The sequence below is a fragment of the Phyllostomus discolor genome, chromosome 7 (genome assembly GCF_004126475.2).
Source record: "Phyllostomus discolor isolate MPI-MPIP mPhyDis1 chromosome 7, mPhyDis1.pri.v3, whole genome shotgun sequence".
Taxonomy (NCBI): domain Eukaryota; kingdom Metazoa; phylum Chordata; class Mammalia; order Chiroptera; family Phyllostomidae; genus Phyllostomus; species Phyllostomus discolor.
Window position 1 is genome coordinate 97,805,866 of NC_040909.2, and position 15,098 is coordinate 97,820,963.

Sequence of the window (15,098 nt, forward strand, 5' to 3'; positions counted from 1 at the left end):
TGATTCCACTTATTTGTATCTTCCTCAATTTCTTTCTTCAATGTCCCGTAGTTTTCCAAGTACAAGTTTTTTTATCTTTTATTCCTAGGCTACCTTATTCCTAGGCTACCTTATTATTATTTTTCTTTGGTTGCAATAGTAAATGGGATTGTTTCCTTAGTTTCTCTTTCTGATAGTTCATTATTGGGGTATAAAAATGGCACTTATTTCTGAATACTGATCTTGTATCCTGCTATTTTGCGAAGTTCATTTATTCAATCTAGTAGTGTTTTGGTGGAGTCTTTATTGTTTTCTCTGTGCAGTATCATTCATCTGTGAATAATAACAGTTTTATTTCCTCCTTTCTAATTTGGATTCATTATATTTCCTCTTCTTGTCTGATTGCCATGGCTAGGACTTCCAGTACTATATTGAATAAGAGTAGTGAAAGCAAACATCCCTGTCTTGTTCCTGATCTTAAGGGAAATACTTTTAATTTTTGTACATTTAGAATGATGTCAGCTATAGGTTTGTCATATATGGCCTTCATTATGTTGAAGTATGATCCTCCTATTCCCACTTTGCTGAGAATTTTTATCATAAATGGGTGCTGGATTTTATTGAATGCTTTTTCTGCATCTATTGATATGATCATGCGATTCTTCTCTTTTATTTGATATATCTCATTTAACAACTTGTGAATATTGTACCAACCTTTCATTCCCAGGGTAATTCCCACTTGATCATACTGTATGATCTTTTTAATATATTTCTGGATCCAGTTTGCTAATATTTTGTTGAGGATTTTAGCATCAATGTGCATCTGGGATATTGGCCTATAATTTTCTTTCTGTGTAGTGTCTTCATCTGGTTTTGGAATTAGGATAATGCTGGCTTTGTTCATTGAGCTTGGGAGCCTTCCATCTTCTTGAATTTCTTGGAATAGTTTGAGAAAGATAGACGTCACTTATCCTTTGAATCTTTGGTCCAGGACTTTTGCTTGTTGGGAGTTTTTTTTTTATTACTGCTTCAATTTTATTAGTTGTATTAAGTGTATTCTGATTGTTTGTTTCTTCCTGATTCAATTTTAGAAGACTGTCTATACTAGAAATTTATCCATTTCTTCCAGATTGTCCAATGTGTTGGCCTATAGTTATAGTTATTTGTTTTTAAGATAGACCTGGAATGCTATGAAGTTTTCTCTTAGGAATGCTTTCTCCATGTTTCACAGATTTGGGGTTGTTGTGTTCATTTTCATTTGTTTCAATGTATATTTTGATGTCTGCCTTGATCTCATTGTTAGTCAATTCATTGTTTAGTAACACATTATTTAGCCTCCATGTCTTTGTGTGCTTTTGTTTTTTCCTTGTGATTGATTTCTAGTTTTATGCTGTTATAATCAGAGAAGATGCTTGATATGATTTCAATTTCCTTAAATTTATTGAAACATTTTGTGTTTTACCATATGATCTATCCTAGAAAATGTTCCATGTTCACATGAAAAGATTGTGCATCTGTTGCTTTGGAATGAAATACTCTGAGAATATCTATTAAATCCATCTGATCTAGTGTGTAATTTAAGACCACCATTTCCTTGTTGACTTTCTGTCTGGAAGATCTATCCATTAATTTCAATAGGGTGGTAAAATCTTCTACAGTGACTGTATTACTATTGATTTCTCCCTTTGTGTTCATCAAGATTTGCTTTACATATTTAGGCACTCCTATGTCAGGTGCATAAAATGTTTACAAGGGTTATATCCTCTTGTGGGATTTTTCTCTTTATCATTATGTAGTGCCCCTCTTTGTGTCTTACTATAGGCTTTGTGTAAGAACTATTTTGTCAGATATTATTATTGATACTCCAGCTTTTTTCCCCATATCTATCTGCATGACATATATTTTTCCATCCCTTTATTTTTAGGCTGGGTGTATCTCTTGTTCTGAGGTGGGTCCCTTGTAGACAGAATTTATATCAATCTTATTTTTTTTATATACTCGGGTACCCTATGCCTTTTGATTGGAGTATTGAAACAATTTACATTTAAAGTTATTATTGATAGGTACGTATATATTGCCATTTTATTCTTTTAAATATGTTCCTCTGTTTTTCTTTCTCCCTTTCTCCTTCTCCTTCTCCTCCTCCTCCTTCTCCTTCTCTTCTCTTCCCCCCTCCACTTCTGCTCCTCCTTCTCCTCCTACTTAAACAAGACTATTTAACATTTCTTATAATACTGATTTCATGGTAATGAACTTATTAATCTTTTTTTTGGTCTGAGAAACTATTTCTCCTCCAATTTTTAATGGTAACCTTTCTGGGTAAAGTAGTCTTGTTTGTAGATTCTTGCTTTTCATCACCTTGAATATTTCCTACCACTCCCTTCTGGCCTAAAATGTTTCTGTTGGGAAATCAGCTGACAGCCTTATGGGAGGTCTCTTGTAGGTAATTATCTTTCTCCTGCTGCCTATAAGATTCTTTCTTTTTCTTTAACTTCATCACTTTAACTATAATGTGTCATGTGGGCCTTTTTGGTTTCATCTATTTTGGGACTTTGTACTTCCTGAACTTTTGTGTCTCTTATTTTTTGCAAGGTTAAGGAAATTTTCAGCCATTATTTCTTCAATTAGGTTCTTGATCCCTTGCTCTCTCTCTTCTCCTGCTGGTACCCCTGTGATGCAGATATTGTTACACTTTTTGTCTCAAAGATCCCTTAAACTGTCCTTGTTATTTAAATTTTGTTTTTCTTTTTGCTGCTTTGTTTAGGTGTTTTCTGTTATCTTGTCTTCCAAAATTCTGATTCAGTCCTCTGCTTCATCCAACCCACTGTTTATTCCTTCTAGTATATTCCTCATTTCAGATATTGTGTCCTTCACTTTTTTTTAACCTTTTTATGTGCATGCTCTCACTTTATTGAAGTTCTCAGTAAGTTCCTTGAGCATTCTTATAACCATTTTTTGAGCTCTGTATGTGGCAGATTGCTTGCTTCCATTTCATTTAGCTCTTTTTCTGGAGATTTCTCCTGTTGGGTGTTTTTTTTTTTCAATTTGGAGCATGTTTTGTTTTTTTTTTTTGTCTCCCCATTTTGGCCGCCTCTTTACATTTATTTCTATATATTAGGTAGATCTTCCATGACTCCCAGTCTTTGTAGAGTTGCTTTGTGTGGTAGGTGTCCTGTGGGACCCAGTGTCTCAGTCACTTTGATCACCTGAGCTGTGTGTTCCAGCAATGTCTCTTGTGTGGCTATGTGGGTCCTTTTATTGTAACTGAGTGTTGATTTCTATTAGCTCTTTCATGTGTGGGGTCAACACTCAGACTGGCTGACTCTGAGGATTGGCCTGTATCATAGTGCACATGCTGACCACACAAAATGGAATTCACTTCAGCAGGAGCTGGTGCCTGCCAAGATCTACCTTTGGACATACCACTTGTGAAGCTAATTGAATCCTGTCCTGATGTTGTCTAAATTTGGCCACTGGGTGTATTAGTTCTGAAATTTCTTGGAGAGGACTCTGGTGTAGACCAAAGTCAGAAACTGCCTGTGACTGGCCTTGGACAAGTTCTCTGGAACTCAGAGTGATCTACGACTCTTTGCTGCCTCTGCTGGGCCTGGATAAGCATAGGAAAGGCCAAGCTGTGCACCAAGGCTGACTTTTATGAGCACTGGGCCTGGGGGCAATTCAGCAAAAGTTCCAAGGCATGCTGATGCCCACCATCGCCTGCTTCCACCTACAGGCTTCCTGTTAGGTTCAGTCACTGACAGAGCACTGGTGGTACTTCAGTTGCATGAAGTAGGTTCTCAGTGAGTCACCAGATAGGATCAAGTGGTGTTTACCAGGTTGGTACATGTTCAAACTCCCTTCCAATGCTGAGTCTGAGTCCACTTGGCAAATGTTCCAGGATATACCAAGTCTAGCTGCCACCCACGGGGTGCCCACAGGCCTTTGTGGTGGGATGAGGTCTCAGGGAGTAATCAGGGTGAGACCAGCAGAGTTTATCACACCCAAACAGACCAAGACTTGACTATGAAAAGGGTGGGTTCTGTACCAGTCAGGATCTGAGGGAAAATTGGCCCCTGTCCTAGAGCCACCTAACTCAGCCTGTCCCAGATTTTGTCAGGAGCCTGATCTCAGCAGGGCAGGGCCACTGGGAGTTGGAAGGAAAGGGCTAGTGTATCTGCTGTGAGGAGAAAGTGCTGTCAGGCTGATGGAAGATGAGAGGAGTGGCCCCAACCCCAGAACCACACAAGTCAGTCTATCTGGGATTCTGCCCAAACTTTGGCAGGGTGGGGCCATCAGGAGTCAGGAGGATGGGATTGCTTAGAGCCTGGAAAGTGGAACTAGCAGATGTCCTATGAGGGGGAGTCACCAGTCAGATTCACAGGAAAGTAGGGAAAATTGTCCCCACCCCAAAACCACACAGCACAATCACTGATGCCTGCTGAGTCTGCCCAGACCTCTACATCCCAGCCCAGGCACCTGACTCCTCAGCAGCATGCAAGCTAGCTCCCCTGTCTGGAACAAGGGAGAGTCCAGAAGGTGGAACTATAGCATTTCTCTAGGCTAATACCATATGGAGGGGTGTGCTCCACCCAAGAAAGATGGCATCTTCAGTGTGGGACAGGGAAACAGCAGAGGAATCCTGGCAGCTGTCCCTTTAGTTCTCTCCTGAGAGCAGCAAACCTGTCTCTTCTCACATGACTCTAGTCTGCTCCACCCTCTCTCTGCTGGAGCCCACATTAATAGCTGTGAATGAGATTTTGTGCACTGGCCCTTTAACAGGGTGCCTGAGTCTCTAACAGACTCCTGTCTCTTCCTGTCTGGCAGAACCCTCCTGATTTTCTTAGCCAGATGTTTTGTGGGCATCTCTTCCTGACTCCTGTACTCTGAGAAGGGGACCCTGGCATGGGGTTGAGACCCCAGGCTCCTCGGGAAGAACCTTTGCAGCTGAGATATCACTCTGGAATCTCAGTCTTCCCATGGGACAGAAGCCAGCCCTTTTTTTGTTTCTGTTCTTCCTATACCAGTCTTGATATAGCTTCTTTATAAGTCCTTAGTTATGACACTTCTCTCTAGCTATTTAGTCGGTTATTCAGGTTGATTGTCCTATATTTCACTTGTAATTCAAGTTTGGCCCTGGCAGGAGGTGAGTGTAACATCTAGCAACTCTACTGCCATTTTGGATCCTCATAAATTAGATTCTTATGCAGATAGTTTGTATAGAAAAACAAATTTCTGTGGAAAATTCATATTCTATTCTAACTAATTATTTTATTTGTATTACTAAGGCTGAACACAAGTGACTAAGCCAAACATGCTTTTTGGCATTTTCCAGATGGTTTACATTTTGCAAATTAGATGTCAGGAGCTAGCATTTTATATTAATGACGTGTATAGTGTCATCAATATTCTAGGTTTATTCTCAGATCTATTTTTGAAAATTTTAAGTGGTTTTATTTTAAATTTATCTCTTAAATAGTTCTGTCATTTGATACCCCACTTAGCAACATTTAAGACTTTGTTTCTAGAATTTTGTACTGAGAAATTGTGGCTAGTTGTTTTATTTTCTTCCTAAGCCCCATTTAAGACGTATTAAGACCCCACAACATATCAATGTAAACTTCAATGAAGGCATATAATAACAAAAAGAATTCAAAATAAAAACGAAGGGAATTATGCTGCACTGAATCAAATTGTCAGCATTAATGATGACTTCCATATTCACCAATGTTTCATTCTGTAGCATCACGGCAATGAGCACCATTAGGATAATATATTCCACAGGAGCTCATTATTTCCAGGCTTAGAGCACAGGGTTATTGTTCCGTGACAGAGCTACTAAGTTTAATTGCCTCTACCTTGCAAGCGGTGCATACATTCATTACCTTAATTTGTTAAAAATATATTACCTGAAATCATAGTTAACCAAGTCATACAATTGCTTAATCTCATAATATCCACCATTTTGGTCATCTTTCACTAGGTATTCTCTGAAGCAAGTTCTTATTTTCATTTTAATAATGTTTTATGATCTGGCTTTTTAAGATCAACAGACCATTTCAACAAAAGAAGCATTCAAATATAGGCTTCTACATCTATTCTTGCAAATTAACATAATCAATTTTTTTCATATTTTATCTTAATTTACTCTTATTATTCAATGTTTGTTTTATAATCACTATAAAAATGGTACTCAGAGCCAAGATATGGTAAAATGTGGATACTTTTTCTTTTCTGAATAACTTTTTAAACTTCTTTAGTGTTTCTGATTGGTTTTGGTTGCTGAATTTTCTTTTAATTTACCATTAAATTATTCCCAAACTCTTCTCAAATTGTCTAAATAGCATTTCAATATATTCAGAAACATTAGCTATTTAATCAATTATTATTCAACCATTAATTGGTTAATTAGAAACTAATTCTCAATTGTATTTCCTCATAATCTTCTCTAATCTTTCCATGTAATTCAATCTGGATGTGTTAACCTATATGCCAGTTCTTCATGATGGGACCTCCTTTCAAAAGCATGTTGCAGATTGCCTTTCCTTCTCTGTTCTGCAACCCATGTCTCCCTCCCTTTCTTCCTTCACTCTCTCATTTTAGTGGCTCATGTCTTGATGAACACATCTACAAGTATATTGAGCAAGCGTGCACAGAACTTTCTTGTCTGAAATATCTTACTCAGCTTTTGCACTTGATCTATTATTTGTCTGGATATAAAATTCTAGAGAGGAAATTATGTTTCTATTATATTCTTTCCATATTCTTCAGCACACAATGCTGCTGATGAGAAGGCCAAAGCCATTTTGTGTCCCAGTCTTTATTCCGTGGCTGTTCTCCTCACCCTGGGAGTTTGTAGCGTCTTCTGTTTATTCATAGATTCTGAAGTCTGGATGTTTTGATTTGATACTGGTCCATTTTCCCACTTTTGTATTTCAGGAACACTGATATTTGGGTACCCATCTTACTGATTGGTTCTCTAATTTCCTTATGTTTTCCTAATTTTCACTTTTAACAATATATATTCTGGAAGATTTCTTTGGGTTTATTTTTAACACTTCTAAATGAGCCTTTTGTTTACACCATAATGTTTTTAATACCCCAAAGATTATTACCCCCAATGTCCCTTTTTATGAAATCTTAATCTTACCTCATAGTTCCAATATTTTCTCTTTGTTTTGTTTTGTTTTTGCATGTGGATGATAGTAGACTTATCTTTGCCAGTACATGTCTGTTTCTTCCAAATATGTCCTTTTTTTTTTTCCTGATTGCTGTGGTTTCTATCTCCCATCTTAGTGGCTTAATTCAAATATCTGGTAATTCTTAGTTGTAGGCTCATATTTAACAGGTGGGGGAGGGATTTCTCAAAAACTCTTAACATAGACTATTAGTCTCCCTCAAAGGCTGTCTCTTTCCTTCCTCTCAAGGTGATAGGTATGTCTTGACACTCCAGCAAGTCAGATGTCCCAGAAAGTGTCTTCTAGCTTCCCACCTAAAAGGCAAAGCCTGGCTCCACCTTGCACACTTATACGCTTTCCTTAAAATTCTTGCTGATATTTTAATGAAGTTCAAGAGGGGAACTAAAATATATACGTTTGTTTAAATAATCATCTTGACCAAGAATTTATTTCTGTACAGTCTTAGCCACTAGAGAAGAACCCTGTATTAATAGCATACTATTTGAGGTCTGTACATGTTCCTAATCATTTTGGGTATTGTCTTTAAAGTTTTTATCATCTTTGTATAATCTATTTCCTTGAAGTTTCTTTATTGTTTTTCTGCTTGTAAGTTTGGGTCTTTATCTATGAGCCTTTCCTCAAATTTTTCTCATCCTTGGCTTTCTGAGCATGATTGTGAATGAGGGCTTTAAAACTGCCCTGGCCCTGCTAAGCACATAAAGGGCCTTTTCAACTGTGAACTACACTGTGAATTGACCCATGCAGACAATTTTTGGGGGAATTCCAAGTGTCAAGTGTCTTTGACTTTTTTGCTTTGGAGTAGATTAAATTCCCCAGAAAAGAATCTCCCAATGTCTACCTCAAGGGGCGGGATCTGGGCATCAGCATGCTGAGAACCACTCAGGGGCAGAGGTGAGGGTCTTTGCCCTCATTCTCTGGTATGCATCCCATCATTTATCCCCATGTTGTTAGCATGGTGCATGCCACAGCTGTGTGCAGCACTGGCCAGTCAGTGTCCTCTGTTTTCTCACTCTAATGTATGCATCATCAGACTTTTGGGGAAGCAGGGCACATAGCAGTGAGGAGCAGAAGATAGCAGAGATCTAACCGTTTCTCAGACAGATTCTACACAGGATGCCTGACTTCAGACCCACCTTCTTCAGCTCAATTTCAGAAGCAACGAATGCTTTTTATGATTCTGCTAATGTAGCTTAGGTCTGTCCCTCTCTCTCCCTACTGACATCTGTTCCCTCTCATCCATTTACTTCCACCTTTCAAGATTGAGTGCCTTTTTCCTTCTCTCATTTTTATAGATTATGTCTTTAAATATACATACTTTTCTATAGTTTTTGTAAGTGTTTTCATTACCCTATCTTAATAAGAAACTAAGATGGTAGAGTTTACATTTTGACTCTCTCTTAGAATAAAACGGTATCTTGCGTATAGTAGACACTAAACTGCTGTGGTAAAATTGAATATATAAATACTTTAAACAATTCAAAACATAGTACTACAGAATCTTCACTCAGTTCAGATTTAGGTATTTGACAAATTAGTAAAACCAAATATACTTCTTCCCTCCAATAATGCAACATATATAAAGCTCTATAAGTAAAAAATCTACATTGGAAAAAGTTATCAAAACTTTGAATAGTCTCATAATTTACTCCTGTGTTTTATCTATTTTTATTGATTGATTTGGGAGAGAGAGAGACAGATTTGTTGCACCACTTATACATTCATTGGTTCATTCTTATATATGCCCTGACTGGGGATTGAACCCACAGCCTTGGTGTATCAAAATAATGCTCTAATCAACCGAGCTACTTGGCCAGGCCCTATGTTTTATCTATTTTAAAGATATTTATTGAGAAGCCACAATGTTACTAATAATCACTGAGATTAATGTTTGCATTTTGTTGCACAGCATGTCTATTACAAAAGGGACACCATTTAATTAGTAGAAGGACCCTCCAAATGAGTTTTTATAGGTTATTTGTTAACCCCCAAATCAAATATTTACTCCCAAATATTGAAGTAAATATTCCAATGGTTTGTGGTACTAAATACAACTTTGATATATAGAAGGCATCATTCTGTTACTAAATTTAATGATACAAATGGAGTTTTAGTTTATTAGAACTAAACTGTTACTAAATTTAATGATACAAATGGAGTTTTAGTTTATTTAGTTTATTTAGTTTATAGAAGGAATTTAGTTCCTTCTATATAAAGCTCCAGCCTATTCTTAGGGGGGCTAGAAAACTAATTGTACTGTATTTAGAAATTGTTTAGAGTAAACTTGCTTTTGTTAATATTTCCTTCAACCAGAATTATAGTTAAATCACTAGACTTTGAAAGATCAGTGTTTTAGTCTATCTAGAGAGTACAATATTTCCTTATGGGTATAGGATTAGATATTTAATTTTTGTACTTGGATATTTGATCTGTACAACTTTATGGATCAGCAGGCAATATGATTTGCCAGACATGTCTCCATTTTTCATTTTGGATATACCAGTGCACTAGTATGGACTTTCTCATGCAACAGTTTGCACAGACTGTAATTGGTTTTCATTTATAAAAAGAAAATATGAAGTTTGTGTTCAAACTGGTTTATTGAGGAGTAAATCTTGACATGGAAAGTGACAGTATTATTTTTTAATGTGTAGGATGTTTTAAAAGGAAAATCGCATCTTAGCATAGCTTTAACTCAAAATAGAAAGAATAGCTTTTCTTGGTTGCAGGCTATAGCATTTATTTTACCTTTTACATCTTATGTAGATTATTTCCATTGAAATAAAAATTAATTAGAAAGAATACACCAAATTCTATTGAGTATTTTCTATATACCAGATATTCTGCTAAATACTTTATATAGGTTTCATTTAATCCTCATAACCCTACAAGTTTATTGCAATTCACATTTTACAGATTAGAAAAAATACCAAAACTTAATAATAAAACATAAAATAACAACATTGGTAATAAAAATAAAAAATACTCACTGACACTCACTAAATCTTAGTGAACACAAACCATACCTGGGGCACTTTTTAAAGAGCTTTGCGTGTTCTCTGTCCTCTCACTCACACACATATGAAGTGGGTGCCATTATAATTCTTGTTTACAAATGAAAAAATGACCCAAAATCATGAGGCCAAAGCCCCAAACAAGTAGTTGCATCCATAGTTGGTACTAAAATATGACTCTGAGGTCACTTGGGAAGTTTTATGCTGCAAGTAGAAAATAAAACTGACTCAAAGCACTGCAGATGTTAAGAGCATTTAGCATCTCACATCCCACAGCTTCAAAGCAAAGCAGGTTTCAAGGTTGGTTGATGCAGAGATGTCATCAAGGACCCAAGTTATCACCATGTCTTTATTTTGCCACATCAGTCTACCTTGCAAAATCAGATATACTCCTACTGGCTATTGATTAAAGCAAGCCATTTAACCTCACTAAGCACAAGTACATTCAATGTAACCGAGAATGACACCTTGCAGTGTGAATCTAGGACTGGAAGCAGGAGCATTGCCACTTCGTACACTGGTACCTGCTTCCTCATCTACAAGGTCAGGAGAATGATATCATCTACTCTAGGGGTGGTTGCAAGGATAAAGTCCGTTAAAGTGCATACAGTACCGAGAATCACGGCGGGCTCATTTTAAGTACTACATATTTGTTAGATGTCATTGTTGTTTCTCTTGTTATGCTGTTGTGACAATGTCCAGGAAAATAAATTATGGTGTCATCTTAGTTTCAAACATATTTCGTCCTTGCAGAAGGTTTCCTTACATACCTGTGGGAGTTGCATTTCAAGCCCTTTCCTGAAACAATCACCAGATAACACAGCAGGTTTACTCTTAGACTAACCTTCAGGGCAGCCTGGAGCTGAGGGCAAAGTCACTGTTCCTGAGGCACCAGGCCATGCAAGGTTGGAGATAATGGAAAAAAGCCTTAATAACCGGTCTCATCTACCATGAACTTAGTGATGCAGAAGCTATTAGCACTGGTTCACCCAAAGAACTTGACCAAAGCCATAATGGAAAAAGCAAGGAGCTGCCCTGGTTGGGTGGCTCAGTTGATTGTAGCATTGTCCCATACACCAAAGTTCGGTGGTTAAATCCCCAGTCGGCACATACTCTAGGTTGCAGATTCAATCCCTGGTTAAGGAGTATGGGAGGCAACCAGTCAGTGTTTCTCTCTGTCTCTCTCTTTCTACCCTTCCTTCTTACTCTAAAAAATCATTAAGAGTATCCTTAGGTGAGGATTAATTTAGAAAAGGGAAGGGAAGGGAAGGGAAGGGAAGGGAAGGGAAGGGAAGGGAAGGGAAGGGAAGGGAAGGGAAGGGAAGGGAAGGGAAGGGAAGAAAAAAGGAAAAAAGAAAAAGGAAAAGGAAGAAAGTAGCCCAAGTCTACCTCTTTCCTCTGCCGTGTAACTGCTGTTGTGTGGAAACACTCACCACTCACCCAGCAATCCCAGCTAGGCCACCAGGGCCATTTTGACTTACTAAGTAGTGGCTCTCTTCCTCCCTCACAGCCCAGAAGCTGTACAGTTGGCCTTCCCAATAAAAAGAGACTCTCTCCCACAGCCCTTTTTGGTCAATAATACACAAGACACTGTGCTTCCCTGCCAGGCCCCTCAAACAAATGAGAATGTTAAAACAAATCTTCTTGACTTCAGAGAATGGTTTTAAAAATCAAATATAGTAGTGTGTGAAATGCTCTATAAATCTGAAAGACACAGCAATAAAGGATGGGGGTTAATTTACCCTTACAGAACTTCTGATCCATTTGCTAAAGTGATAGATTAGTTCCTTCCTGATAATGGATTAATGGCAGATGTACAGCATTAGGAGCTATGTGGCTCATTAACCCATGACACTAGAATCTTAGTTATAAAAGTGAGCAACTTTATAGAACACATATTAGCAAGAACATTCACAAAATGATCAGAATTTAATGTTTCCTAATGGGCCATTATATACTTTTGTTCTTGAAGTACATTTAAAAAACACATGAATCTGTGGCATGGAGATTAATATCATGCTAAAGAACTGGCATCAGAACACCAGTAAACACGTGGGAATTTGTTCCCTTTGGCCTGGAAACTGGAATTCTCAGGACAAAAAATTAGGGAATAGCAGTTGTAAGAAGCCCAAACAAAATTTACCTAGAAATTAACACCTGCTACTGAAGCTATGTCTGATACATAAAATTAACAAGGAGGCTGTACCAATAGTTAAATCATCATTGTTTTAATTCTACTTCAAAAATTGCCCTAGCAAAAGGGCACTTAATCAAGAGAGAGCACTGAATTTCACTACGAATGGGGGTTTGACTAGAGCTGAGAGCAGTTTCACAGGCAGGATGCGGAAGGTGAAGCCACCACAGTCCCGTCATCCTGTAACTTGTATTGCTGAATGGTTCTACTTACCTATAGAAAAAATATTCATTTTCTAGCTAAAGTATTTTATTACATTTTGTATACACTTTACTCAGTCTTTTCCTAGAGCATTCAACTATCCTATAGCACATTAAACTTCTCAAATTTGGAAGCTGATTTTTTATATACATCTGCTCATGCTTTACTCTTTGCTTCATCAATGACTGATTTCTGCCTATCAACACTGACATCATTTGTTAAGGTATTTAAATGTCTACTCACTATGTCATACATCTGAAACTAACATAAATATTGTGTCAACTGTAATTTTTTAAGAATGTTAAAAGTCTGTCATTGTAATGCAAGTCTTTTAATAAAACCAAATTTGTGTGTCTTGTTTTTTGTTACATACTTTATTGTAATTCCACTTGTATTTTTATAATACCAAATAATGAATAAATCATCAGCCAACTGATTTGATCAAGTACTAAGTTTGAATTTTAAGTTACTTTTAGTTGTCCAGTATTTATATACCAGATTGAAATTCTTATTAAAGAATAAAGAGTTCTCTTAATTTGTGATAAGTATGTGTTTGTGGATGAGTATAAGAAATAAGCTTTGTAAGTAGAATTTCAAACCTCTTAAATTTACTAGAGAAATAATTATTTACTTCCCCCCACAGAATTTTTTTGTGATGGTGAACCAGATAGCAATAATTCCAAGTGTAAGAATAAAGTTTATGACTTTTTCTGATTTTCTCTTAGGCTCCTTAACTTATAGTCATGGAATTCCTTGGTAAGTATAGGCTTAATACTTGTAAAAAAGTCTCAGCCAAAAAGGCTGTGGTAATAGAAGGGCCATTATTTGTGATATCCTTTGTGGAGTTATAAAATTGTACATATTTTAAAACTAAGCAATTCCTTACTATTTTAATTCTAGGATCACACCTAAGGGACTCCAGGTTAATTGACTAAACTCTGAAAAATGCAGTTGATCCAATTATTCACTGATGTTTATAAAAGACATTTTAATACATCTTATTTAATTCATGTACCATTTTCCTTAATGAGTTAAACCGATTCATCTGTGCAAGCACAGTGTTATTTACATGAATATTGTTCATTAACATGTGGTTGACAATATTCAATTGTGATAAAACCATTTTTCAGAGTAGCTTAGCATAACATACTAAAAGGCAGTCAACTTTGTTTTTCAATGCTAATTCCCCTTCTCATTAGCTGTCATTTAAAGCAAATTTATCATGTGCATTACAACCATTTCCTTTGTTTTCTTTCCTTACTATTTTTGTTTATATAGTACCTCTTGTTTATATAGTACTCTAAGATAAATATTTTGTCTTTGTTTTCTCTAATTCTTTTATAATCTATGTTACATTTAAATATTTAATACATATGGAACTGATCATTTGATTTTAAAGTGGGCATGCTATTTATTTTATATTTAAAAAACAATAATCCCCACTTCTCCCACACTTGCTTTCACTCTCCCCCTTGGTTTTGTCCATGTGTCCTTTATAGTAGTTCCTGAAAACCCATCTCCCCACTGCCCCCTCTCCCTCCCCTCTGGCTATTGTTAGATTGTTCTTAATTTCAGAGTCTCTGGTTGTATTTTGTTTGTTTTTTTTTCTTTTGTTGATTATGTTCCAATTAAAGGTGAGTTCATAAGGTATTTGTCCCTCACCTCCTGGCTTATTTCACTTAGCATAATGCTCTCTAGTTCCATCCATGCTGTTGTAAAGAATAGGAGCTCCTTCTTTCTCTGTGCTGCATAGAATCCCATTGTGTAAATGTACCATAGTTTTTTGATCCATTCATTCACTGATGGGTATCTAGGTTGCTTCTAGCACTTGGCTGTTGTAAGTTGTGCTGCTTTGAACATTGGGGTGCATAGGTTCTTTTGGATTGGTGTTTCAGAGCTATTAGGGTATAATCCCAGCAGTGGAATTGCTGGGTCAAAAGACAGTTACAGTTTTAGTTTTCTGAGACAACTGTAAATGAACAACAATAAAGTAATTAAAAAATAAATAAATAAACAAAAGAATAATCCATTTGATGAACATTAATTACATACACTACCATGTGTATGGCTCTGTTCTAGGCACTGTGTATACAAAATGAATCCATGCCAGCTTTTAAGAAAAATAAATTCAGTGGCAAGGCAAGCTGTAAGAAGACATATTACACCCCAGTGTAGAAGGGGCTACAGAGCAAGAGGTGACAGCTATGCCAATAGTGGTAGCTTCTTCATTGACTTGGTTTCTGCTTCTTGGTGCACCGGATGCTGAGTTCATGGGGTACTCTCATTAAAAAGCTAGACTCACTTTAGCTGGAAAAAAACCAGGTGTTATCTTGACTACAAAGTCACTCAGTCTAAGACTGGACAAAGACAATAGACAAATGTCCTAGGCAGGTCCTGCTGCTGCTACTCCTATCTCAATAGTTCAAAAAGATTAGAATATAATGAGTGATATCCAGGTAAATATGAGGTATAGAATGGTCCTCAAAACTTTTGCAATGTTATGAATAACCTGTGTGT

At 36.8% G+C, this 15,098-nt stretch overlaps 1 protein-coding gene across 3 annotated transcripts in view; it reads left to right on the forward strand.

Moving 5' to 3' along the window:
* NKAIN3 (sodium/potassium transporting ATPase interacting 3) overlaps window positions 1–15,098 on the forward strand; it is a 536,750-nt gene that overhangs the window by 370,192 nt on the left and 151,460 nt on the right. The window lies entirely within an intron of this gene.